This window comes from Eucyclogobius newberryi, unplaced genomic scaffold (genome assembly GCF_026437365.1).
Source record: "Eucyclogobius newberryi isolate DKJ021-1_F unplaced genomic scaffold, fEucNew1.0.hap1 SCAF_21, whole genome shotgun sequence".
Classification (NCBI taxonomy): domain Eukaryota; kingdom Metazoa; phylum Chordata; class Actinopteri; order Gobiiformes; family Gobiidae; genus Eucyclogobius; species Eucyclogobius newberryi.
In genome coordinates this window covers 8948509-8972834 of record NW_027315846.1, presented here as the reverse complement: position 1 = coordinate 8972834, position 24326 = coordinate 8948509, and the positions used below count along the sequence as shown (strand labels likewise).

The 24326-nt window shown below is 42.4% G+C and overlaps 1 long non-coding RNA gene across 1 annotated transcript in view; it reads right to left on the bottom strand.

The window, feature by feature from the left end:
- LOC140370765 (uncharacterized) overlaps positions 1-23965 on the bottom strand; it is a 43293-nt gene extending 19328 nt beyond the window's left edge. The window contains exon 1 of the long non-coding RNA XR_011928390.1: positions 23847-23965. This is a non-coding gene — a long non-coding RNA (uncharacterized lncRNA). The remainder of the gene's footprint in view (positions 1-23846) is intronic.
- Between the last annotated feature and the right edge of the window lie 361 nt (positions 23966-24326).

Below are 24326 nucleotides of genomic sequence, written 5' to 3'. Positions count from 1 at the left end.
GGAAAATTGTTTTATGAGTTTCATTAAGTCCGATAATAAACCAGGAGAGTTCATTTGTACAATTAGCCGGTTTATCTTGATATTTCCCAGGCAGTGAGCAGAAATATATTTGCATGAACTTTCTGGAATTAACTTCAATATTTACCTGCAGACATTTTGCACACATCATTCTGAACAGATGGTAATTCATTGTATTTCTGATTAAAACGTGTTTGTAGTAACTGATATGGTGATTAGCTCCTTGTTAGCGTCCGCTCATTCCATCCCTCGATTGCGTCACCGAAAAAGAGGCTCTTTCATGCCTCCCCTTCTGCACCCCTTCAGTCTGTTTCCCGTTTCCTTTAAATACCTGGCATTCTGCAGATCACCATGAGCCGCCGAGGCGCCGACAAGTCAAGACACAGCCCGGCTAACCTCTGCAATCAGCATTTCTCTTCCCCCTGTGCACCTTTGTCCGCGATACGCAACGGTCTTATCACGACAAATAATCAATGTCCAGACAGGAATCAATTCTAAAACTGTCATCGAAACTGCATAGTCGGTAAAGGGGGACAATTACGTCACATGACAAATTTGGAGCTTGAGTTCGAACTATCTTGACCTTTATCAGACCAAATTATAAAACTGATAATATCACATTGTTTGTATAAAATTAAAACAGCAAGTAAAAAAGGGCGGATTAAAAATGAAATTAGCAATGTAATTTTCATAAAAATCCCCACAATTTCTGTACTTCTTTGATACATTTTATGGTTCATTCACTTTTTTTTAAATATAAGATAAGATAAGATAAGATAAGATAATCCTTTATTGTCCCACATGGGGAAATTCCATTGATGCAACGCAGGTAGATACTAGAACTCCAATACAACATCTGGGTACATTTTAATCCTTTTTTGTAAGGATTGTTGTCTGAATAATTTCATTGGGATAACACTAATGTAAAATTTGAAGCATATCTTTTATTTTGATTTTGTTGTATTGAAATTGCTATCAAGTACTGAGCTTTTTGAAACACCACACACACTGCACATCAGCTTGGCCACAGCCTTTTTCCTCATTGTCATCCCCCTCCTCTATATCCTCGCTCTAGCCCCTCTCAACTGGGCATTGGTTTCCAGGAACACATGAGCCAAAAACCGACGATCCAGTGACCAAAGACGACCCTGACCACGCCTCTTCCTTTGAGCCCGTCTCAAAGCGGAGACAAGAAAGCTGCTCATAGGATGCTATTTATTTTTAAAAGGTTGAATAAGCAGGATTTCCGCTGGTACGCTTGTAAACCAACTTCACCTTATGGCCTCGTCTGGGTCTATGTGGGAATTGATAAGTTATAAGTGTGATTTTGCTTTTTTTTTTAAATGATCTTTACTCTGGACATGTTATTGTTTTGCCAAGAATGTTTCACAGTTTGGTATTAAACTTGTCCATTTTAATTTAATGGTGTTTTAATCTCTGAAAAACTGTGCATATTCTTAGTGTGAGTGGACCAGCCTCTTCACAGATCTGATCTGTAATGTGGAGAAAGAGAAGTTTGATGGAATACAGCGGATCATTGCAGGCAAAGTAATACAATCTCCAGGCAAGTTCAGTGTAATTGTTCTTTATATTATTAATTAATTAGTTTAAAGTCCTTTCAAGTCATTATATCACATTATAAACTGCTCATCTTTTGCCGTTTCCATAATTTTGATAAATTGTCTAATTAAAAAAGCTAAAAAGTAGACCAAGTGCGGAGGGATAGTTTGAGATTCGATTTTTTTTGAGGAGGAACATCAAGTTGTTAGAAATCAAATGCAATCTTTAAAGAAGCTTGTCTATATTGACCAATACAACGCCTATTTTAAGATCATAAAAGCACACTTACATAACGCCTCCTTCTCAGTTTTCAATTGACCTTTTAAAAACCACAACAGAAAGATGCATTGGAAAAACTGTGAAAAAAGGTGCAAACTGGTCATGCAACTTCACTTCCTAAAAGTGCAACACAACATTTTGTCTCAAATTGAGCAGGAAACTACAAAGGGTTAACTGGCAGGATAAGATCAAGGGTATTGTCTGCTACAATGGGATGTTTATAGTGACACGGCTCCACGTATAAACCACAGAAACACATTATGCACTGGGTATTAAGCGTTCTTGTCCCGGTGCAACACAATGGGTCACCCGGAGGTTACAAGATCATAAAAAGCCTTTGCGACTGACAATGACATATCCGCGCAGTACATGTCAGTATATTTTTGAAACGTCCAAAGCTGCAGTCGCATAAAACTTCAAAAAGTACTTTCCGACTAAATATGTCGCCACTTCCAACCCACCCAAAGTAATTCTAATCCTGAGTGCCAGAAAAGTAGCTCAGCCAAAAAGGTCCGGGTTCTGACTGTGAGCTGCTGTGCACTTCCTGGAACAACTCCGCCCCCCCTGCATTCCAGACCGCCGCCGCTCGCCCCCATTGGCCGACGCTCGAGCACCGCGCACCCGACTGGCCGGAGCGGAGGCCGGCGGGCGGGCGTTACGGGGGCTCAAAGAAAAGTGCGGCTCATTCCCAGGGAGAGGTATAGTTACATAACACACATATATACGGGACCGAGACTACACCCTGAATTCAAAAGGAAGGTCTGGGAGAAAAGGGAGATACGGGTGAGAGAAGGAAGGGAACGGAGGTGGACGGGGGGAGGCAGGGCTCAGTTGCGGTATCGGCTTTCCATGTGAATAAAAAAAAAAACAAGAGGAAGCAGCAGCTATTTTATACCCAGGTCAAGCGCTGTGGGAGAGCTTTCCGCTGTGAGAAGAGGTTAATTGGAGAAAGATCACCTGCGCCGGAGTCGTTAGCGGAAGAGCAGTGGACCAAACAGTGGGAACGGCGCCAGGAAAGAGAGAGAAGGGGGGAGAAAAAAGGAAAGAGAGACTGCGATTAGTGGAAAATACAGCCATTTGGTGCGATTAAATCAATATTATCTGCTGCCTGTCTGCTCAAGTATACAAAACAAATAGGGATGTCAGGGTGACTCGGTTGGATTGATAATTGTGGCGATTCGGGTCACAATGTAACCATGAGAACTAAATAATAAAAAATAATCATGATTTTAGAAGCAAATCAATAACAGTTTTACGATGTGCAAATAGTTCTTTTCTCAAGCTGTTTTTGTCAAGCAGAGGCGGGCAGTTTATCGAAAATAAGTTCATATTGTGAATGTTGTTTTTTTAGATATGCAAAGTTTGATTATGTAGTATTTTTCCCCCACCTCCTGTTGGTCCGCCTCAGCAAAACTCTGAGTGAGTGACAGGAAGAATTAACCAACTGCAATGAAGTGTTTCAGAAGAACTGCCAGAAGAAGTAGATGTCTTTAGTTACCTCTTTAAGGCAATACAAAAAGAATTTACAAGAATGATGATCAAATCTAAATCGAGATATGGCTCCAAGAAGATCGTGTTATACTTTTTTTTGGCCCATTGCCCTCTCCTAATATCAAGTGTATCATTACCAGTAAAAATGCTACAAAAAGAGCTAATTCCCAGTGACTTTGGGGTCAGATAAGAGTATATATTGATATTTCTGCACTTTTGTATTTCATTTCATAGACCTTTACAATCTGTCTGATGATTAAACCATTTCTGTTGGATTGACATATCATCTGACTTTTGTTATCGGGATATTAAAAAAAAAAAATGCTGCGATATTAATCTTTGTCAATACTGCCCACCCCAACTCTAAACCAAAATGTGCAAAATGTGCTGTTTTATAGAGCCAATTATGTCACATGTTTATCATTCACAAAGCAGATGATCTTCTAGACAATGTCATGAAAAGAAAAGCAAGGATTTTGCACTAAAATCCGATACTAATTACAATCCAATCACAATTTAAAGGTTATAATTACCAAATAGATGATCAATTATTAAAAGGTATTACATCACCTGCAGAGGACCACATATCCCGTCTCCATGGGGTACATATAAAACCTGCACACCCTGTAGTTCAGACGTCCACATACATGTTCTAAAGTGCACGTTATTCTTGTTAGTTTTGATTTAGCGGATCATATTTTGGTCACTCTCAAAATCATAACGCTCCTCCATCTGCAACGTGAATTTTCATTTTCCAAAAAACATTCCTCTTTGCAATGAGATGTTTGCGCGCCATTGTCCGGCCGTAACGGGGAGAACAGAAGGTAGAAGGTGGAGAGGAGGGAGCATACAGGGGGCAGTGGCCGGAGAGAGATATGCGTGGAATCCTAATTGTGTTATTGCTCCAGAACAAACATTAGTCCTGCCTGTCATACCACAGACAGCGGGCAGTGGGCCAGTGTGAAGGCAGCACAGGCACACAGACACACACACAGACACAGACACACAGATACACACACACACACACACACAGACACACACACAGACACACACACACACACACACAGACACACACACGGGGCAGGAGGGAAATTAAATGAATCCAGCAAATGAGGCAGCGTATACTCTCCGCTCAGGGCCGTTTCTGAAGACCTGACAATACCTTCTGTGTGGAGCCGGGAGCGTCAGCTGAGCCAAAACATGACGCGATCCAATCGAAATCGCATTTTGGAGTCGCCGCACTTGTCAAATTGCAAAGGCTGAAAGGGTTTAGGTGACAGAATGTCCCCGGCGAAGAACAAAATATTCTAGAAATGATCTTCTTGTACCTGCAGTTTAGACCTCTACAAATTTTGAAATGGAGGGGTTTCTTTTAGGAGTTAATGGGTTCATATTTCAATACGTCAGAAGGTATTGCTCCTGAAGTTGTTCTTAATGTACACGACAGAATCCTACTTTAACAAATATCACAAAGCTAAACTCAATGGCTTTGTGTGGAAACCCTATGAGCTGCTAGCTTTCAGTTTAGCTCCAACACTGTGGCAGAACTGCACAATCTGCGAGGAAAACGAATGATTAAACAAAAAAATAACACTTTTACATGAAGATGATGATGAGAGTAAGCGTCGATTAAACTCCAGTACAAGTATTTCATATGAATTAGTTTTTCTTTTTCTTCTGCAGTGAGTGGAGCTGAAGAGTGTGATTCCAGTTTTACTCCAGTTTTCTTGTTTGATCACACTTATACCTCTAAATGCAGTACATTTATTCATAAAAATAATGGTAAATATTCCTGCAAAGTTGTTAAAACGTGTTTAAACTGATCCCACAGACTTCTCCATCTCCTCTCTCTCTCTTTCTCTGCTCAATCTCTTCTTCCTTCTCCCAACCATCTCTTCATGCCTCTCTCACCCCTTTAACAACCCTCTCTCCACTCTCCCTTTCCCAGATTCTCTCTCAGCCCTCTCCATTCACCTCCCTCCTCTTCCCTTCTCCTCTTCCTTTCTCCTCTTCCTTTCTCCTCTTCCTTTCTCCTCTTCCTTTCTCCTCTTCCTTTCTCCTCTTCCCTTCTCCTCTTCCCTTCTCCTCTTCCCTTCTCCTCTTCCCTTCTCCTCTTCCCTTCTCCTCTTCCTTTCTCCTCTTCCCTTCTCCTCTTCCCTTCTCCTCTTCCCTTCTCCTCTTCCCTTCTCCTCTTCCTTTCTCCTCTTCCTTTCTCCTCTTCCTTTCTCCTCTTCCCTTCTCCTCTTCCCTTCCCCTCTTCCCTTCCCCTCTTCCCTTCCCTTCCACTCCCCTCTTCCTTTCTCCTCTTCCCTTCCCCTCTTCCCTTCCCTTCCCTTCCCCTCCCCTCTTCCTTTCTTCTCTTCCTTTCTTCTCTTCCCTTCTCCTCTTCCTTTCTTCTCTTCCCTTCTCCTCTTCCCTTCCCCTCTTCCCTTCCCCTCTTCCCTTCCCTTCCCCTCTTCCTTTCTTCTCTTCCCTTCTCCTCTTCCTTTCTCCTCTTCCCTTCCCCTCTTCCTTTCTTCTCTTCCCCTCTTCCTTTCTTCTCTTCCCCTCTTCCTTTCTTCTCTTCCCCTCTTCCTTTCTTCTCTTCCCTTATCCTCTTCCTTTCTTCTCTTCCCTTATCCTCTTCCCTTCCCCTCTTCCCTTCCTCCTCTTCCCTTCTCCTCTTCCCTTCTCCTCTTCCCTTCTCCTCTTCCCTTCTCCTCTTCCCTTCTCCTCTTCCCTTCTCCTCTTTCCCTCTTCCCCTCTCCTCTTCCCTTCTCACCTCCTTTCTTACACTCACTCACACTTTTTTTTTTCCTCTCCTCCCTCTCCTCCTTCTCCCTCCATCTCTTCCTCTCCATGTCTCTGCAGCTGTGTGCGGTGTGGCAGGGGCCCAGCAGGCAGTAAACCCAATGGTCCAGCGCTTGCCACGTAGTCAAGAGCGACGGGAAGACGAGAAAGAGCTGCCACATTCACCCGGCTGCTGCTCGTGTTTGAGGAGGAGACTTTTACATTAAGCCGGTCAAGGTGTCAAAGAGTTACATCAGCCAGTATTTCAGGTATTTAGAAAAGCTTAACATGTCCTGATGATGCAAACAACAACAACAACAACAACAACCAAATGATCATTTATCGTCAGCTCATTTAAAGGTTTTCAATGGTAATTATTTGCTCAGACCAGATAGCATGAATTGTTTTGGAATACGTTCAACTTTCTTTTCATCTTTATGACTTTATATGGTTGACGTGTTTTACCCTTCTTCACAATCAGCTCATAAAACTGCAACTTGGAATGTCAATATAATTTGGTTAATCAATAATCAAGATTATTCACGACACAATAATCATAAGACAAAAAAATCAATCTAAACAACGACAAGCTAGTTTGAATCGTTTTACACCAATCTAGTCCAAATAAATACACCTAAAATGCCCGTTTTTGGTGGGAAATGCAGAGATACTATAGTAAGATTTGAAGATGGTGGGTGAACATTTAATCCACAGTGTCACTTTCAATCCACAGTCGATTGACTTCTTGACTACGTACACTTAAGCAGGTACAGTAATGTATATGGGACTTCCTTTTTTTTTTTTTTTTTTAAGGAATCCTAGCTTTGTTTAAATTAACCTGTGAAGTGATCCTCATAAATATAATACCGTTAAATAGTTTTGGTCCAATCTGTTAGTCTGTTCAGTTTTGGTTGGTGTGGTCTTGCCCCTCAACGTGACCGGAAATGCTAAAACATCTAACGGAATGTCCCTCGGTGTGTGAGCGCCTTCACTAACCAGATGTTCAATGCCAAACACACCACAACAAACAGACACCACTCCTTATTAGTGTTATCACTCGGCCTGATGTCATTAAATTCCATTTCAATAAACCTCGTTTGTCTCCTCGCAGTATCTCAGCCGGCAGTTGTGTACTTCTGGCCTCGATTGTTTGTATTTAATGTGGAGGAAGTGGCCGTTTTCCCACAAGCACATGATCGTGAGTCACTCCTCGACGAAGTGGGGCTTCCAGATTTTCTTCTCTTCTCTCTGTCTTTTTCTCCGAAGCTTTGCCGAGTGGAGTTCATTGAGTCTGAATGTCTGAGTATGTTGGCCTTGGGAGAGCTCGGCGTTAACCCCTCCCTAAAACCAAGCATCTCGTCAGCACAGCCTGGCCACACACGCTGGAGAGAGCAGGTTGAACGATTACAGCTCAAAACAATTACAAAACATGGTGAAATAGGGGAAAACATGATATATAGGTGCTCATCCTGCCCCTCAGAATCTACAGCAAAGCTCCAATTGTCTCATCTACGGTGGCTTTTCAATCCAAAACCTCAAAACATGACTTAGAAATGGTATGGTTCTTCTTCATTACACATTTACCGTATTTTCCGGACTATAAGTAAGTAATAAGTGGAGTATAAGTCGCACCAGCCAAAAAATGCATAATAGAGAAGAAAAAATATATATAAGGTGCACTGGAGTATGAAATAAGGTTGCAAGTGTGAAAATAACAAATAATATCACATATAAGTTGCACCCCGGCCAAAACTATGAAAAAGGTGCGATTTATAGTCCGGAAAATACGGTATAAACGAACTGCGATGCCAGTCCTCCAGAGCAGCTAATAGCCAAAAAGTTCAGGGCCAATATATAGGACAGATTTTGATCATATTCCCCACACGGTTTGAAATGTCGACAAAACTGTCTATAGAGCGCACTGTTCTGCAAAAATAAAAGCAACAGGAATTATTTTTAGACATCCGCACTGTTTCACTACTAACCCATAATGAAGCATGTAATCACATTTTGTGTAGTTCCCTCTTCGAACTTTCCCACTTCACTTCCTCTTCCTTTAAGCATGTGGTCAGCCCAAATAAATTGCAAACCAATGCGGGAGATTTCAGGCCAAAAGCCAATGCACTCAAAAAGCAAGTACACCATTATTTTAACCCTACAATCCGACGTGTTAATGTGAGCATAACATTTCAAGATTTTTCATTTCGCATTAGGCTCTATTAAACTCTATTAAAAAGAAACGACAGAAAACATGATGAGAATTGTGATTTATGTGTTACTGGTCAATTCAAATTCAGGTTGACTGGCCATTAAGTCTGCATTTGTCCAGTGCAAAACCAATATACCTTTTACAAAATTGCTTTATTTTGGTGCCTCCAATGGAAAAAAATATCGACCAACTTAACAAAATTATTATCTTCATGCCAATTTTAACATGACTAATCGGATTCCCGTAATCTGCCTTCTGAAAACAATAAACTACGTGTCACTGATTAGTTGTAAGGCATATTTTGCAGAGCAGTTCTTTGGAAAGAGGAGAACCATCTTCGGGAAATCCCTCCTGAGTCATCATTCGATCGGATACAGTCCGGGCAATGTTACCTTCAGGTTGTGATTAACATTGACATCTTGTTTCATCATTAATATGAGCAGTTTATTTTCCGGCTCTTGGTGAAAGGTGATTGTAGCCGATTCCACTGAATTTAACAGTTTAGTGATTGCTATAGGCAAGTTAGGCTAAAATAATTGTCCATAAAAGCCACAAACTTAAATGCATCTTGCGAGGACATGTATGTCTTAATACGCAACAATATTTTTTTCAAACCAATTCAACAAAGAAGGCTTTAGATCCATGGCAACGTTTATTCTCTTAATAGCAAACCACAACATATTCAAGGTTTAGATGTTGCAGACAAATGCTTTCAACGAGAACAATTCCCTCTTATGGTCAATGTTCTCGTCTCCATGGAGATAAGCGGACACAAGGAACGCAACACAAGGTCTTGCAGTCCTTCTTCTATGAAAACTCTGGCATAGAAAGAGACGCGTCACATGACATTTTACACTCGATATCCGACAAGTGCGACGCCGTTCCGCACAAGCCCCGTGTAAAGTCCGTCCTTTACAGTGATCCGTCGCACACGGCCTGCCAGTGCCTCCGACGCGGCGAAATGCACCGTCCAATCGGCATTAAAACGATGCGCCTGTAAAACTCAATCCATCTCCAAGTGACAGCTCTGACAAGGCCGCGTGTACAGGTACGTGTGTGTTTGTGTTCTGCGGTCGCACGCTTTTCACTCCGAATGCGATCCCGGCCCATCAGCATTAGTCACGCTTTGTTTTGGCCCCTCTCTCCATCGTCTTTGCCCTATATCCAGCCTAAACTCTGCAAAAAGGAATGTCTGCACTCCAAGACTGACCTGATTGTGATTGAGAAGATTGTTTTATTGACTCTAGCCACCTTCAAATTGCAACTTAAACAGTGGATAAAGGAAAACTGTCAATGAGTGCCTTTAAAACTGTCTGTGAGCGCCTTTAAATGTGGTATTTTGCATTGTTCAGTGTTGCTTCTTTTCTCTTTATACAATGCTTTGTAATTGCCTTGTGTGTCACCTGCCCATGAACAGATGGAAATTAGCATCTTTGATATATTCTGGCATATTTACACACTCATTACAGATGCTCATTAATAGGCACTGTCTCAAACAAATAAATTATTAAAATAACGATGAATTAGCACACGTTTTATTTAAAGGTGCATTGTGTATGTTTTTGGGCAGAGGGTCCGCCACCTTCTTCGCTTTGCCTGGAATGTTCCACAGTATTGAATTAAAATGTTTTGAAAATCTATCAATTTTTTTCCATTACAGATGTTTGGACTGCCAAAAGAAATGGTGTCACTTGCTCGTCTCCATGGAGATGTGTAATTCCAGGTAAAACAATAACAACAAAACAAAAACATCTCTGGAGAAAAGCAGGCGGTGCACCCTCCACCAGAAATGTTACATAGTGCACCTTTAAGTAAGAAAGTAGCTGGTTTGACTTGTTTCAAAGCAGTTCTAACGAGCAATGTAATGATTATTTGGTTAATAGATAATCATGATTATTCAGGTCATAATATAATAATAAGCGCTAAAAAATAACAATCATGACCCATTCAGAAGTAAAATTAAACATAATTTCAACACTCAAAAAAAAAGTAAACTTGCATGTAAAAAAATTTATATGTGGCTATTTATGTCTGCAAAACAATTCATATGACAGAAAATTAAGGATTTTACAGGTTTTTTAATGGTTTTGGTTTCAATAATCATGAATAATTGTTAATCGCCATGTTTATCCTCACAATTACAATGTGACATGGCTAGTTCCAATTGATTAAAATATTAAATAATTTTTCAAGCTGGTGTTATCAAGCTTCATTTCCGATTAAGAAAAGGTAGAACGAGACAAAAAAATCCTTCAAATTCTCACCTCATTGGAAGGCACATTTTCAGCATTTAAATGTTAAAACCATTCAAAAAGGTTCTAGCCCCACAAAGTAAATAAACCAGTGTATGCAGCTCTAACATGCCCCCTCTCCCCTGCCCCCACACCACTGGCCCGACTTCCCAAACAACCCCTTCAAAAGACAGCCGCCCATTCAGAAGAGCTCGGGGGTAGTGGCGGGGGGAGGAGCCCGTGAGCAAGAGATTTCTGTGAGAGTGGGGGTCCCATTCCTGCTAAATTGTCCCACATGGCTGAGCGTGCTTAGTTTAAAACAAACACCACCACTTCCTCCTCGCCAAGCACCAAGGCACCGATCGCGCACGGCCACACACACAATAGCTTAGCAACACAAATATTCCCGAATTCCAGCGCGACAAAAGCTGAAGCATGCACGCTACTCCTTTGGATACACATGCGCATTATTCATTGTATACACTGGAGGCTGGAGGGCAATATCGCAGTCACCAGGCAACACAACACAAGAGTTTATCGGTGGACCAAATGTAGTCTTTGTGCACTTCGACTTTCAAGGTTTTCAGGTTCCAGGTTTCGCCGCCTAAAGCTCATGATATGGTGATGGGTCAAAGTCAAATGGAGTGAACTTGAACCCCTTCAGTTTAACCTTATACTACTTTTCTTGAGGACGATCTGCTTTCTACTCATTCCTAGTCATTCCTTTGCCCTGAATGCTCCACAGTGCAGCATTAAACCTGTCTATAACTGAGGAGACAAACATGAAGAATATTCGCCGGAAAAGTTCACGTTTAAATGTAATAATCTATTTGCTTGCTATTTGGTTTAAACCCTTTGGGAAAGTGAGGCATTACTGGGCATCATGAATCTGGGTCTGAATTTCAGATACTAACTAACTAACTAAAGAAGCTAGCAACTTATTGATCGAGTATCGATATTAAAAAAAAAAAAATCACAAACCGTTTTAGAATGATCTTGAGTTTTGTCAGAAAAAAACATGTTATAACAAATAAAACTATTCTTTTGTGTTGAAAATTTGCTTGACATTTTAGCATCGTAACAACACTATTCTGAAACATCTTCCCCATTTGCCTGACTGGGCTGTATTCTCCAATTAAAAATACGATTCACTGAGACTGTTGGAGCTGACCAGGATATAATAAATTATGGTGAGATAAAGTCATATTAACTTTAGCCTCATGGTTGATGAGCACAGAGTTTGAAATTGGGCTTTGTAATAATCTAGTTACCCCAGACAGTCTTTTCTATGAAGGTCATGGTGTACTGATTAAATGATGACAAGCGCTGGTCATATGTGTAAAGATAAACGTCTAGACTCAAACTTTAAGATGCTCCAGTTCAGGGGTAAATCCTTTGTTCCGAGATAAAGCCTTATACAACTCTACAAAACTAGCATCTAAATTGCAATCCGACCAAACCAAACCATTAACATAACCGTGCACAATGAGACTTCTATTCTTCATACGAATTCATGAATGAATTGACAATGTTTATCCAACAGAGCGCCAGCGGTGCAAAAGTCAGTGACTGCATGACCACTTCTCTTTCACTCCTCTGACCTCCCATCAGCCACAATCAGCTCCACATTACAAGCGCCATACAGAGAGGAGAGAAAGGACTCTTACGCGACAAGAACAGCCAGTGGACCTGCCGCGGCCATGTCTGCGCCGCTCCACTGATCAAGATTTGACTAAAAAGGTTGTTTTCCATAGTTTGACCATTTTGGGGAGGATCATGATTTGACTTCCTGGTTGGATATGGGAAGTAGGTGTCAGATGTAGAGGTAATGGCATAACTGTGCGATTGTGAAGTAAAACGAGGGGCAAAAGTTCATCTAATTTACGGGATAATTAATTTGACAAAACAATGGAGCAGAAAGAAAATATGACTCAATTAAAGAAGAAACAGACAGGCACCTTTGTTTTGTAAAAAAGAATGTTATAATGGGTATTCCTTTTTGGTTAGAGCAAGACAGTAGGGTCCGGAGGGACGGAAGCAATTTGGTTTCCACGGTAATGAGTTCTTCTGTTTCTAAACTGGCTTAATATAAGGCTAAATAAATATAAGGCTTATAAAGATAAGGCTAACAGGCGATACACATGTTTTTTTTAAGTCATTGATGTTTACACATTACCCTAACTCTTTTCCTCACCTTACACATTACACTAACATTGTTCCTAATCTTATCCATTGCCCTAACCATTTCCTAACCTTACCAGTCACCTTAACATTGTTCCTATACTTTCCCATTACCCTACCGTTGTTCCTAACCTTACCCATTACCCTGAAGTTGCTCCTAACCTTACCCATTACACTAAAGTTGCTCCTAACCTTACCCATTACCCTAACGTTGCTCCTAACCTTACCCATTATACTAAAGTTGCTCCTAACCTTACCCATTACCCTAACGTTGCTCCTAACCTTACCCATTACCCTAAAGTTGCTCCTAACCTTACCCATTACCCTAACGTTGCTCCTAACCTTACCCATTACCCTAACGTTGCTCCTAACCTTACCCATTATACTAAAGTTGCTCCTAACCTTACCCATTACCCTAACGTTGCTCCTAACCTTACCCATTACCCTAAAGTTGCTCCTAACCTTACCCATTACCCTAACGTTGCTCCTAACCTTACCCATTACCCTAACGTTGCTCCTAACCTTACCCATTACCCTAACGTTGCTCCTAACCTTACCCATTACCCTAACGTTGCTCCTAACCTTACCCATTACCCTAACGTTGCTCCTAACCTTACCCATTACCCTAACGTTGCTCCTAACCTTACCCATTACCCTAACGTTGCTCTTAAACTTACCCATTACCCTAACGTTGCTCCTAACCTTACCCATTACCCTAACGTTGCTCCTAACCTTACCCATTACCCTAACGTTGCTCTTAAACTTACCCATTATCCTAACGTTGCTCCTAACCTTACCCATTACCCTAACGTTGCTCCTAACCTTACCCATTACCCTAACGTTGCTCTTAAACTTACCCATTACCCTAACGTTGCTCCTAACCTTACCCATTACCCTAACGTTGCTCTTAAACTTACCCATTACCCTAACGTTGCTCCTAACCTTACCCATTACCCTAACGTTGCTCCTAACCTTACCCATTACTGTAAACCTCATAACTTTGAAAGACCAATGGTGGCAGACCGTCCCTCCGGCCCTGATGCTTTTTTTTAACTCAGAGATACTTTGTGTAATCTAATGTTAAACTAAGATAAACATTACCCCACAAGGTACTATCCCAGCAAAATAAGTAATAATAAACCTGCCTTTAATTAAACCAGATATGACGCCAAAGTGGCCCTGAAGTGAACCAAGCTCCTCCCCCACCCTCGCAGACACACATGGATGCACAAACACGCACATTCTCGGACGTGGAGGAAGACCAACCAGCGAGACGTATTCTGATCATGGAGTTTATGGGCCATGAAAAGAGCCCGTCCCGTGGGTGGTTTGTATGTGTAGGTGCGGCGAGAGAAAAGGGCTATTTAGTCACACCTACATGCGAAGGCCGTATCCTCTCCGCACAGACAGTTCAACCAGTCGGAGAATTTCGGCACGGATCACTCAATGTAGTCTGTGTGAAGAGTCGTTTGTTTCAAATCTTTGTTCTAGTGGCTTTGCAGAGTCTGGTGCAGTCAATTTGAGATGGGATTCACGGGCAGCTTAATTTAACAATAATTTAACTCAAAACCACTAGACAGAGGTTGAATTGCAAACAAGGGATGTCCAAATGACTCTGCTGATCAATAATAGTGATTATTTAGGTCACAATATAAGCTTAAGGACTAAAAACATCTAAAATTGTGAGAATCGTTGGCAAGAAAAATAATTAGAATTTCAGATAGATCAACTCATATTAAGTACTTTTTCATCTGGCTCTTGATGTGACAATTATAATTTGTCTTGTGAAAGTCTTGTGAAAGAAAGTAAATTAAGGATTTGACTGTTAGGTCAATCATGAATAATCGTAAATGATTATACATATACATGCTTATTACCAACAGATGCCAAGTTGCTATTTGAAAGAAATATTGGAAAAACGCTGGTTTGCTGGTGAGATAAAATTTGGTTAAAAAAAATGAAAATGCAATGTAACTTGAGCTATGGTGTCCAAGTAATTTCCCTTGTGGATCAATAAAGTTGGTCAAAGTCTAAAAACTTACTGTTGAAATGAATTAAATTGGATATCTAGATACAAAGTGGATATTTTAATAACTTCTATGGGTAAAAAATTGCCAAAAGAATACATAAAAGTGATTTGTTTATTCCAGGACAATTGAATAAGACATCAGGTGGGACTTTTTCACCAATGGAAAGTGTATATACATCCACTTGTTATAACAACCCCCCCTCCCCTCCTGCCCCTCGGCCCGGGGTCACAGGGTCACATTCCACCTCCTCAATCAGCCCAAGGATTTCACACAGCGGCTCAGGGATGCATGTGTGTTTGAAATGTTTTAGTGATTTGTGGGGGGTCCGGCAGCTCCAGAGCTCCAGGGCAGGGAGGGGAGAAGTGAAGGAGGAGAAGGATGGATGGAGGAGCAGAGGAAGCCCCTTGTCCCACAGTGAGATAACTGTGTTTATATGTGAGCGAGCCTTTTCAAAAGCCGAAGGTACAGTAGCGTTTAGCCCCCCGCGATAAAGAGCGCTTTGACAGGGGAGAATGCAGCGTGACCGTGATGTTTCTAATTCACGGCTTATTTTATCCGATTCTAAAATGCAGGTCAACGGCATTAACCTGAATTAACATTTGAATAGATGGTGTTCCCCGGCTATTATTTAAAGCCGTATTTAGCTTGATCGATATTCGCACCATTGACATTCTAATACACGTGAAGATTTGGGTTCAAGTCAGACACGACGATAGCGCTAATAGAGTACAAGCTCATTAGTTGTATTGTTAAAGCATTGGAGTGTAAAGTTGGCAGAAGCGGAAAGGATAGGTGGGAAGGTTAGGTATGCAGCGCCGCGCCGGGCGGGGGAGAAAGGCCAGGAGTGTGTCTGCATACCCTGGAGGGGAGCGCGAGGGAGGAGGAGGTGATTTAACAAGGGAAAGCAATAAAACATGTGGCTTTGCATAAAAAACACATCGACTTCCTTCCCCAAGCAGCAACTCTCAGGTCCGACCAAGCTGTACATGGCGCACTGAGAAGAGACAAACGCTATTGACACGAGCCTCCCATTTCAGAAAACAAGCGATACGACAATCGAGCACACATTTGAAATACAGAAAACGTAACATCGCAGACATGAAAGCAGCAGAGCACACTCCGGAGCAGACAGTCGAGACACTCTTAAACAAGGTATAAAAACAGCCATTAATGAGCGACAGAACTTTCCATGGAGCCGCCGACTAGGAACACCAACATGCCCGGCATGCTAATGCAGGCACGGTAAGTTAGCCTTGTACGTATTCTGCATGTATGGCAAGTCTGAGACACAGCTGAACACATATTCACACACTGTGGGCCGTCTTAGCACAAGGGCTACCTGGGCTGCAGAGTGAGCGGGTCCATCACGGAGATGCCAAGTTCACTTCTTTATAGCAACGTTATAAGCAAACCTGGTCTCAGCACTTTACCATAGCCATCTATAACTATCTACACTTTCATTTCAACACATTCAATTCATATATCAAATCAATTTAAATTCTAACGACTTGATTTCAGTAGCTATATTACCAGTACCTTTCTTATGTTATATTGAATGTAATGACAATTATCTCAGGTCAGGATTAGTAGATTCAGAGTATATATAGTTTAAGCTCAGCCCCGGGGCCTGACTGTGGGCTCAGGAGCTGCGAGGGGGCACTGGCGATCCAGGCCCAACAACTCACGCCTCACACGGGCCTCTATGGGAGAACTTCACCGCCATCGCTGAGTCTAACCATACGGCCGCACTCCTCTGTCCACTAAGTCATAAACAGAGAATGGAGAAGTGAAGTCATGTGTTGCATCACATGCCGCGGTGTAATTCTAGTTCATGTTCCTTGATAACATAATTTTAAATGTCACGGTTCTACAATATACGTTTGACTCCATTTAACCAGTCCCTTTTGATAAAAATACTTGACTGAAAACAGAAACCTGGCCTTGGGACGGTACCATTGTTGTGAAAAAGTAGGATAGGAGTGAGTTTCGCTGACAGTCCTTGGGGAGCTTTAGTTGAACTGCCAATAATCGTACTCAGCCCCAAATGTCAGACGCCTTATCTGGAACAGAAACTGGCAAAAAACCTGACACAAAAGTGGCGCGGTTATGAAACATTACGCTAAAGCCATCCTCCAACACAGGAGCCTGGAGAATGGGAGCGGAGGAAAAAGTTGAAAGGCTTCTTTTATCTTCCTCTAAATCAACTGTCAACAATGCAGGAAATTATCAAGGGAGACAAAAAAAAAGACAGACAGGGCTCCGGAGAATGAGAGGGGTGAGGGACGGGGGGTGGAGGGTGGCGGGGAGGGGGCGGGTAAACATTACAGCTCCGCGCCAAGCAAACACGAGATGCTGGGATACTTCAACACGGGGCTCCGGGCTGAGAAAGAGGGCCCGGACCCAAGGCTGAGGAGCAAAGTACATAATGAAAAAAGCTCCTCACTCTGTTGAATGTTAACGATGCAGTCAATCCCGTTTCGAATTAAGGATCGTGGACGACGTGGAGACTGGAGTTGATCCCAGCGAGGCGGCAGCAACTATGGACCTTGAGTGGCTGCTTCGTGGACAGTGATAAAGACGGAAAAAAGTGCTAGGAAACCATTTATTCATTCATTCATTTTCTACCGAGAAACCAATCAAGGTTTTAAAAAGAATCTGAGGTTTATCGAGTTCAGTAGTCCATTGTTTTCTATTTTTGACTATGTTGGACCAGATATAGTTTATGGTTTTGACTGAACTATGATAGAAGGCCACAAAAAGTGATTATGCCACAAGCTCAGGTCCAGCATTGCCTTTTTATGTCAACCGTTTGCTCTTGTCGTCTATTGTTCTTTTTTTTTACAATTGTATCAGAGTGTTAGGTAGTGTTGTAAGACTTTAGTCAGGCGATGGCGTCTTAGTCTACCAACATTTGTATTCAATTTTTATTTGACTGACATTGACTTTGCATGAACCACAGCAGAAAGGAGAAGGTTTGGATCAAGTTAGCTGAAGAGAACTGTGAGCTTCATCTCCCTTTTAAGGTCCAAATATAAAATGCACTTCTTGGTATACAATTTGTTGTTTTTGCATAAATTCCTGTGAGCTTATGGTCTTGTAAGTACAGTGTGGATAATCTCAGAGATCCTTTCAGCAGTCTAATCGAAGCACGCATCTCAAGTCGACCAGAGATTTCTTTAGTTAAGCAAGTTCCACCGAAAAGACTCCGAAAAGACCGACTTCTGCAGAACTACATCACGTGTCCAGAGAGGCTGCAGGTCAGAACAAGGCGAAAAGCATGTGTCTCCCCTTCACCATTGGGACACCACATGTGCACTTTACTGCCTGTCGTTATTAAGGACGCGCAGAAGGAGGAGACGAGAGCAGAGACAGTTCTCCGGCTTTCCAGGTGTCAGTACCTTGACCTTCAAAAGAACAGAGCCTCCTCTCATCACATCTGCAGCCCCGCGATGGGATCCCCTCACAACGGGCCGCTTCTTCTTCAAAATGTCACCACTAGAAGAACAGACAGTGCCCACCTGGTCCATTCGGAGGAGTGAAAGTACACGCTGAACTAGGGGATCTAGTGTCGAGTTTATGAGCTGCAATAAGGCACATTCACAGTCCGTTAATCTATGTATTGGACTTGGAGTCTATTGTATTGTATAGTAGTAACAGTGTATCATCAAAGGAAAACATGAATAATATAAAGTTTTATCTACTAGTGCAGTCTCCACCATGAAAAGGTTGATTCTAAACACAAAGGTTGAACTGGATTTCACTCCCAATGACCAGAATTGTATGCAGGCTTCAAGAAGATAAGCATGATCAACATTTTTAGAAGGAAATACTTTAAATACTACAGCACAACAGTCTACAAAACACACTGCCCAATACTACTGTACTACAGAAAACAACAGTTAAGCCAATCTCTTCAACTTAGTGGCGATGTACAGAAGTGGATTCAACTTTTTTTAATGTCTTCTACTTATGAGACAAACATCGTTGTCAAGGGGTAAAACAAAAATACTACATAATGTTGTAGTGGTGGTTATCAAATGTGATTAATCAGAAAATAATTATGGCATTATAGAACCATTTAGAACCAGGAAGTACGATCACATTCGCTTCAGGCTCAGAGAATAGACTTTAAAGCAGCTGAAGTCTCTCCATGGCCTAGCACCAAAGTACAACTCGGACACGTTAGTGCCATATGAACCATCTCGGACTCTGAGGACCTCAGGGACCGGCCTCCTGCTGGTGCCCAGAGTCAGGACTAAACATGGACCGGCCTCCTGCTGGTGCCCAGAGTCAGGACTAAACATGGACCGGCCTCCTGCTGGTGCCCAGAGTCAGGACTAAACATGGACCGGCCTCCTGCTGGTGCCCAGAGTCAGGACTAAACATGGACCGGCCTCCTGCTGGTGCCAGAGTCAGGACTAAACATGGACCGGCCTCCTGCTGGTGCCAGAGTCAGGACTAAACATGGACCGGCCTCCTGCTGGTGCTAGAGTCAGGACTAAACATGGACCGGCCTCCTGCTGGTGCCAGAGTCAGGACTAAACATGGACCGGCCTCCTGCTGGTGCCAGAGTCAGGACTAAACATGGACCGGCCTCCTGCTGGTGCCAGAGTCAGGACTAAACATGGACCGGCCTCCTGCTGGTGCCAGAGTCAGGACTAAACATGGACCGGCCTCCTGCTGGTGCCAGAGTCAGGACTAAACATGGACCGGCCTCCTGCTGGTGGCCTCTACTCTGACAATGTTAAGGCTAAAAACGAATTTGTTTAGCTGTGCATAAAACTGATCAGATTTTATTTTCACTCTTCTCTTTTAATGCATTTTTTCCCTTTTATGTAAAGCCCTTTGAATTGCCTTGTGTGCAAACTGCGCTCTCCATTAGAATCACTGTGCTCAAGAGCATCCTTGATATCTTGCACTTCACTTTGCACATCGCTTCAGTTCATATGTAAACGAGCACAGATCACTCGGCGACTCGCGAGCGTGGAGCGGAAAGCGATACTGGTCTGTGGCCCGTGGAGATGTCGAGCGCTCGGTGCGGAAAATCAAGATTGCGTGTGAAGAAAGGAAAATGGTTTGGTGAATTGTTTGAAGCCAAATAATTCACCAAACCACCAAGAACACTGGAAAACTATACGTGAAATAATGAAATGATAGAATTTTCTCTCATCCCCATTTCACGCTTAAACCTTCTTGCCTTCGGACCAAAAAAATCGTTTAAAAACATCAAATAATTGGGATTAATCATGTTTCAAAAGTGTGATCAATATGAACACTTTTCTCAACGCAAAAAGGATTTCAAAAGGTGTCAACGAAACCACTTTATTGTAACCAAAACACTTGGCAATGCCACCAAATGACGCACTTTACCTCCACAACACCACACGCAGGTATCACAATATTCAAATCTGATCTAACCTGCAGGAAAATCCATGCAACAGGAAGAAAATCCGCTGAGGACTGAACTGGAGCTGCCCTCCCGTTCTTGTTGCCATCTTCTCTTTCACGGTCTCACACACTTTTTCCAGGGTACATATTGTATTGTCACAGTAACTCTATAGGCTCCGCGGCTTCTGTTGCTGACACACAAGCACCTTTGGGTAACTCAAGCCGTTGGATAACATGTTCTAGGTTAGCGCTCCGTTAGCACACAAGCAAACACATTGCACAATGCGAGACGGGAGCATCCTGGCCCTACGCTGACCCCGTTTCCCCCGTGCACCTGAAGACTGCGGAGAATGGGGCTTTGTGTCGGTGCAAGTAGAAAGTTGACATGCAAGGATGAATTTAGGCAGATGTTTTGGGAGTTAAGATGCAGACAACCCCCTTATGGCTGAGGTAATAGCGTCATAAATTAACTCCCTTTAAGCCATATGCTAAACAGATACGATACAGATACATTATAATAAAAGCGAGCCATGTTGTTCTCTTAATGTACAAAAGGAGTCACAAAATTACTCGACATCAGCGCTGCATAATTTGGAAAAAATATCTAATTGCAATTATACTTCAAGTTGCCTTTAATACATTTGCGATTTATGTTTTAGGCCTACAAACTAACAAACTGATGAAAGTATCACATGTACCGTATTTTGTGAAAATAACAAATTATATCACATATAAGTCGCTCGGGAGTATACGTATAAGTATACATATAAGTATAAGTCGCACCCCGGCCAAAACTATCAAAAATGGTGCGACTTATACTTATATATATACTTATTCTCCGGAGCAACTTATATGTGATATTATTTGTTATTGTCACACTTGCAACTGCATTTCATACTGTAGTGCAACTTATGTTTTGTTCTTCTCTATTATAAATTTTTTGGCTGGTGCGACTTATACTCCGATGCGACTTATAGTCCGGAAAATACGGTATGTCTACACGGATCTAAACAACTAGGTTAGCCGTTTTATAACGCAGAATAACACAAGCGATTTTGTCGAGGGAATTATGTTTTACTATGACTCAAATTGCATTTTCGATTTGATTGCAGCCCTACTTGACGCCAATCAGTTCTAACAGAAATCCAAGCAGGAAAAAAAATTTAAAACACAGTAGCAATAGGAGCAATAGTACATACAAAGTAATAAGCGGGATCAAAACAACACTGGAAACCTTTAGTGACACAAACACCATGTCCTCCTTGTGCTGCAGTTTGATGGGAAAGCAGGCCAATAGCATGTACACAGTGTTACTTAACCTGGCTGCTATTGATGCAAAGAGAGCGTATAATGGCCAAACGTAACAAAGGCTAGCCTCATTTAGGGTACTTGGGGAAAAATCACAAGAGGGGACCATGCAACAAAGCTTTAACTAGTTGTTTACAGATCCCCTTGAGCGTGATCCGCTTACCAACCCGTCAGACACAATCACGAGATATGAGAGCGCATTTAAACTAAAAAAGGATTAGAGACGAGTTTGTTTTCGAGAAAGCAAAACCTAATCGACAGTCTCTTTTTCGTGAAAATGACAGCCAACGAGTTTGTTTACATACTCGCGGCGTTCAGCGTCTGAGGTCACGGCTCACACGGACCTAATTCCCGTTCGGTTAACCAGGATGCATACCTATAGCTTACTTACTTACGCCAACAAACACACTGTACGTGTAGACTTGACATAATAAGTGCAGGCGTGTATTATTACAGCTCACCAACACGCAAATCCACTCCCTATTCTTCAAACAACACAACGCTCAGGAGAAAGTGGCAAAAAGAAGTGTCCTGCAGGCTTGTAATTCTTTCCAAATGTGACACCTAATCTTTCCTGTTGGGCAAGCGTTTAAGTGCAAGGCGAGACGAAAATTTGCCAGGATTTGGGACATTGCTACTGTTACTACAATGCATGGATTTGATTGCTGAAAATGTCTTTGTTACAACTTTTGCATGCATTTCTGGCGTCCCTGTTTAGCGCACACCTTTTCAGAACGCTTCCACCCCCCCTCCTCCTTCTCTTCCTAACACTCTTTCCCCTTTGGATATCGACTTTTCTACAAGGAAAAAAAAAAAACACAGCCACATCAGCCTTTTTTTTTTAACCAAAGGAATGTCATCTGACGTCATGTATTTAGGCTCGGATTTCGCCTCCTTTCGACTTTTCTTTCAAAAAATATGAGAGTTATTTTCCTGCCGCACGGACGGGAACGAGGTAAGACAGTCAAATCCACAAACCTAAACACTAAACACCGTCCAATGAGCGCCGTACGTTTTTGTGTGCCGTCAGGCAGATTAAAGGCACCGTATACTCTCCGTGCGATCGAGAAACGTTTGACAAGCCGCCACGCTGTCCACGGCTATTTTGAGTGCAAGAACCGCTAAACTTTAATTAATAACACGTAATGACAGGATTCGGGACGGCGGTAGGTAGGTAGCTCGTTACTCCCCCTGCTGGTGAAGCGCGGATGGATATTCTGTACTAAAACCATGTGAATGTGTAATAGCTTGGTCATAGTCACAGTTGGCACCTTTAAATAGTATATTGCATGATTTTTTGGGGGGATTTTTTGAATTTCAGCTAAGGCAGCCCTTTGAAACAGATGATTTGGAAGCTCTAAACGTGTTGATTTCGACGTCTGCATCAGAGGGAGATGTGTCTTCGCTGCACAAACAGACACGTAGACGTTTCAGGGAGAGAGAGAGGGAGAGAGGGGGAGAAAGAAAGAAAGAAAGAAAGAGAGAAAGAGAGAGAGGCAGACAGGCTGACTGGAAGGAATGCTAGGTTATGCTGGAGTTAGAACACTTTTTCCCCCCTCTCTTCACCAAAGCCCTACTTTCTTCTGCTTTCTGCAAAAACCGCGCGGTGGAAAAGCAGCGCCTCCAATGAAAAAAAAAGGCAGTAATGCGTCCAAAAGTGATCACATAACTACAACTCCTGCCCCGAATGAACAACTGGGAGATTTCGCAACCGCCACTGTCAAATCTGACTGCCTCAGCATCTTCAGATCCCGACTTTTTCTTTTCTTTTTTTATTGCGGCGCATGATAATAAAAAAAAAAAAAAAAACGTTTTCTGATTTTGAGGCACGAGCAAAAAAGTAGCGCAAAAGTCGCACGCGAATGAGCAGTAGAAGACAAGAAAAGGGGTGAAAATTTGCGGGTTTTTTTGCGGGGTGGAGAAGAGACTGCTGCGCACTCACGTCTGAAGTTCGTCTCCCGGGATTAAAAACTAAAAAAAAAGCGCATTCTTACGGGTGAAAGTCAAAGAGCAGCTCTCGGAGAAGTGACGTACGAAGCGCAAAAAAGTGGGAAAAATCCAACAAACAACAACAACAACAGCAGCAGCGACGGTTTCGGGCACGATCGTTAACTGCTGTTGTTGTATAAAAAAAAAATCGTTGCGTAAAAAAATGCCTCTGGAAGTTTCGTTTCTGCCTCTCCCCGTGCGCCGCCGCAGTTTTTCCCCTTTTTCGTGTCCCAGACTGCCGGCGTCAGCGCGCAACTCACCGCGCTCTCCAAACTCTCCACGCACTTTCAAAACTTTTCCCTTTTCTTTGTTTTTTTTTTTTTTTGGTAACATTCGTGTCTCAAAAAGCACACACTCTCCGCACGGTTAAGACAAGCGTGTAGAAGCACTCACCTCGCTGTAATAAAAGAATCTCGGGGGGGAAACAGACGGAGCTGCTGCGCGTTTTTTATTCCCAGGCTCGGCTCTTTTGCCTGTCTGCTGGCGCGGCGCGACTCGGACTGGGACACTCCGCCATGTCAATCAAACAACGCGACGCACATGGAGGACAGAGCCCGCCCACTTTACCGTAATACCGCGGCTCCGTCAGAGTGTCGCGCAACAGGAAATGATTTGGCGGTATTGCGCAAAAAGATCTCCGAAGGCTACCGTAGGACACGTTTTAAGTTGTTTATTGTTTTTTTTTTTTATGTTTTTTGTACAATGAGAGGTGGAGTTATATAATGTTAGCAAGTAGAAGAATATATGGAATAAAAATGCAAGCAATGTGCAGCGTTTTGTAGCTTGTATCTTGAATTCATATCACTTTTAATTTAGCAAACTTCAACAAATCTGAATTTTCAATCAATCAATAAATCTATCAACGTTTATTTA